The sequence below is a fragment of the Bactrocera tryoni genome, unplaced genomic scaffold (assembly GCF_016617805.1).
Source record: "Bactrocera tryoni isolate S06 unplaced genomic scaffold, CSIRO_BtryS06_freeze2 scaffold_916, whole genome shotgun sequence".
Taxonomy (NCBI): domain Eukaryota; kingdom Metazoa; phylum Arthropoda; class Insecta; order Diptera; family Tephritidae; genus Bactrocera; species Bactrocera tryoni.
Window position 1 is genome coordinate 29,841 of NW_024396562.1, and position 4,758 is coordinate 34,598.

Consider the following 4,758-nt stretch of genomic DNA (forward strand, 5'->3'; position numbering starts at 1 on the left):
GGACCGGGAAATTCTGGAGTTTTTTTTCAGCGACATGGTGGACGGTGATGGGCTCACTCCCGAAATTGGTTTGTCGGTGAGTAACGTCTGTCGAAATTTAAAGTTGTGATTATAAATGTGATAATAAAATTGGTGTATATTGCAGACAACTGCTGAAATGGTCGATGTTAACATTGAGGATGAGGGTGATGCTACTGCCAACATTGAGTTGGATGTAAGTAACATATTACAAAACTAAAAACTAAGCTACTTAGTGATCCGTTCGGAATTCTAGGCAAACGCGGACAGTTTGGACATCTTCGAAGTGGAGGCACTTGAAGAGGTTGCAATGGGTCAGCAGGTGCTTGAGGTTGTGCCAAACAAACAGCAACCCAAACAGCGCACAAACCAAAGCTGTGCAGCAAGAGCAGTCTCATTGAAAATCACCATGCGCAGCTGAAAGAGATTTTGGAGAGACAACACGAAGAGCACATGGGCGTTTTAAATGGAATTCACTGAGAGCTCTGCTGATGGTTTCCAGCAGGGAGGTAACAATTTGCGATACAATTTGTTCGTTCTTTAAATCTCAAAAATATTCCTTTTCTTCTAGCGACTGTTGCATAAGGAGTAGGCACAGCAAAATATTCATATTTTCTAAATATTATATTCATTGGTTGGGGCCAAGGCTTTGCGTATGTACAACAATAGCAGTAGCTGCTTCAAACGGGGTTACATAGTCTCGCTTCAATTGTTGTTGCATTGAAATCTATTACCGGAAGGACAGTAATGTTCACTACAATCGACTGTTATTATAATATATATTATAAAAAATAAAAAATTAAACATAATTTGCAAACAGTATCATTTGGAGTGTTCCTCATATTTTTCTGAACACCACTGTATGTGAATTAACTACAAAAGTGGTTTCTTAAAATAGATCATTTAAAATGTTAAGTAATGAACCATTGTCTCCATGCGGAGAATTTTCAAGTGGATCAACTTCAGGAAGTGAAAAATTATATCTCTTTCGAATATTATTTAGCGTACAGCATGCATTGATTATTGATCCTGCAAATGAGGGGTTCACCATTAGGCCACGGTCTTGGGAAAGGCACCCAAATAATTTTTTAAAACTCCATTAAGGCGTTCCACATAATTTCGAGCTCGTGCGTGAGAATCGTTGTAGCTTTGCTGACTAATACTCTCTACATTTCTGAATGGAGTCATTAGCCACGGCTGCAACGGATATCCAGAGTCTCCAAAAAACCATCCTGTGGACCCATTGGCACTGTACTCATTCAGCATATGGGACTTTAGTGTACTGTTTTCCCATATGTAGGCATCGTGCGTACTTCCCCTATATTTTGCAAAGCACGCCAGGATATTTAAATCAAAGTCGCACACTAATTGCACATTTTTGGAAAAATATCCTTTTCCTAATGTAGCAGTGTTCTACTGCAAGTGGTGGCATCTTAATTTTGACGTGAGTGCAGTCAATCCCTCCTAAGATGCCAGGAAATCCAGTAGCAGTGAAGAACCTGGAAGTGAACATAAACATAAGTCAGCTATAAATAACCATTAATCTTCAAGATTATAACACTTCACTTGCCGTTGCTTCACAATATTTTGCCGCTCTAAGGTAGTTGGAAAAATGATGTAACGTTGCGCCATATGATTTTGCAAAATCTCTGTAATTTGATGCACTATGCGGCTTACCATGGTCTTACTTATAGGGCAAACAAAATCCTGACCTACGTCCCTAAGAAATGATCCTGTAGCATAGTAATGCAGCGCTACACACAACCTAGTGGAGTTTGGAATAAATGTACTTCTTACTGCTATGTTCATAAAGGGCTCGATTTCCACAATGAGTGCCCGTACTGCAGCTGAAGCGGAATAACTCAAGAAAACGCGGCTCGGGAATGCTGAATGGATCTGTCGAGTCCCTTAAAGTGCGCCTTTGTATTCGCAACATAGTATTCCTTCTGTCATGCCGTATGGCGAGCGTTATTACCAATAAACTCATAGCTGAAACACAATCAATTTTTATTTATTAATAAGAATTAAATATTTGTGCACACATTTCTATAATGCTTACTTTTCTCAATAATAGTTTCTCAAACATGAAGTTGTCAGTCCGATTCGATAGATTTCTTGTCGATTGGCGTTCCATTTCTCTCACTGTTTCATATTTTGTCGACTTATGCATACAGAAACACTCGTTATCGATCAATTGACTAATTTGGATCGAATCGAAATGACGTCACTATAATCGAGTATATTGTCGATTCCTTACAGAAACGCACTACTGGTTTATTAGAGTTGTTGGGGTTTGTGGGCTACTGCAGTCATTCTTGCCAGCAGCCTGCCAACTCAATGAACCGTCTCACTGATAGAAATAATTTCGATTTTACCAGTGATGTGCTCATCAACTTTTCTTTTCCTTGCATTCGTCCGTCCTCACACAGCTTGCTTTAAGTGCCAGTCGTCATTTTGTTTGGTTTCTTTCAAGTGCTAATCAAATGTTTTGACTTGCTCTTCGGTTCGAATTGCCATTCATTTGTCATAGTTGTGGATAAAATTACGCAATAAATATTACATAACACTTTCTTTTAAATTGTGAACATTCAATTTATCTTCAAGTTGCTGAAGAGGTTTAAGAAAAGTTGCAGCTGAAATTTTAATAGAATAGCTACATCATTCAAAAATGATATTTAATTGAATAAATGAATACGATCAATTCATATACCATACTAGATGTATTAACCAAATATTTTAAAAGACTTACCTCTTATTCGAAAAGTCCAATTTTGCAAATTTGATAAAATACTAAAAGCTAAAAGACCAGTACATCTACTTTAGTCGATCAATACGTTTAAAATATTGTTCTAATATGTGTCCTTTAGAAAAATAATAAGAAAAAATTTACGATCCAAATTAGTCATCCCTTTGATAAGGATATCAGACTAAAGGTGTTTACGAAATCTGAAAAGTGAAAATATTTTTATAAGAATTATCACCTCAAAAAAATTTATTACGGTCAATCTAGTCAACCCAAAAATTCCAAATTTTTGTTCATATTTGTTTATTCATAAGTAATTCTGAGGCTTCTTCGTTTCAGCATTTGTATCTTCAATTGAGTCAAAACGATGTCCTCGGCATGGTCATTTGAGTTTGCTGAACAGTCAGAAGTCACACGGGGTCAAATCAGGCAAATACGGTGGTTGCAGAACGATATTTGTTGAATTTTTAGCGAAATGATCACGAATAACCAATGCATTATGATTGAATGGTGCATTATCGTGGTGCAAAAATCAAGAGTTTTCGGTCCAGAATTCTGGCCTCTTGAGGCGAATAGCTTCGCGTAAAGGGCGCAAAATGCTCAAATAATATTTCTTGCTGACAGTTTGGCCCAGCGGAAGGAACTCATAATGCACTACACCACGATAATCGAAGAAAACTGTCAATATGACCTTGATTTTTTAGCTACTTTGACGTGGTTTTTTCGGTTTCGGCTTGCTTTTAGCACGATATTCGATTGATCGGTTGTTTCGGGATCGTAAGCATAGATCAAAGTCTCATCTCCAGTTATGATACGTTTGACTACGTTTTTTCAAACTATCAGCAATGTTTCTAATAGCTAATCGAGCTTTCTTTTGGCTTGTTTGACAAGATGTTTTTGGCCGATTTGACACCACATTTTTCTCAACACTCTTACGGCTTTGAACTCATTATACCACTTCCAAACGCTTTTCAAAAGACAGAGTTTGATCGCCAAAGGCTTTTTACAACATCCTCAACGTTTCAGCAGGAGAAATTTCATTCCGCAATCGCACTTATTTATTCAATAAATTCAGACATAGTAAAAATCGAAGAATTCACTGTTAGAGCCTCACAAAACGACGCGTATCTCAGATACTAATGAATATTTTGACGTGAAATTTAGCATAGATATCACTAACAGTACTACCAACTTACAAAAAAAAATATATACTGCTTCAAAAAAAAAAACGCAAAGTATAAAAATTCTCCTTTCAATTTGATCACAGTAGTATAGGATATATTTAAACTATCTTTTGCCAATATTACATGAAGTTAAAATGCAGCACACGTCTGTAATGAACTGCGTGCCGGGCTCGAAATCTCTTCATTTCACATATACTAGGCCTGCATTAATTTTTGTCTATGCATTAATTTTTGTCTATGCGTGTGTACACACATTCGTACATTGAACTAATTTCTATACCTCAAGGGATCCACAGAAAGCTACAGCACAGGTGTTATTTGTGATTATGGTAAGCGTGAGTACAAGTGAAACTTCTGGTACCCACATTCTGAGAATGGAAGAAGTAATTTTCAAAACTCCGACTTTTCTAAATGAATTAATAGCAATCCATATCACCGTGTCCGAAGGAATCTTTAAGCAACGATTACAAGAACGTCTTAGTAAAGGTTTGTATTAAGTAAGCCGGTTATTGAGGAATTTAAGTTTTTAAAACTTTTTCTATGAATTTATTGAATAAAAGCAAAATAAGTCATTATAACAGGATATAAGTTAACACAATATTTTATGAACTTCTACATAAATTCCATTCCCACATTATATGCTAGAAACATACAAACCGTTTGCATACTTTGGAGTCCTATTACAACCAAAAGTGCAACTGCGCTAAACGCGCATCCGCTAAATTCTTAAGTGAGCGAAACACGCGCAACCATGTCTTCTCTCCCAAAACCAAATAGCTGCAGGTGAGCGCTACACGCGCAAACCTCTTTAGC

The 4,758-nt window shown here is 36.9% G+C and overlaps 1 pseudogene; it reads right to left on the reverse strand.

Annotated features, from left to right (window-relative positions):
* Positions 1-1,068: 1,068 nt before the first annotated feature.
* LOC120782052 lies at positions 1,069-1,827 on the reverse strand (annotated as a pseudogene).
* Between the last annotated feature and the right edge of the window lie 2,931 nt (positions 1,828-4,758).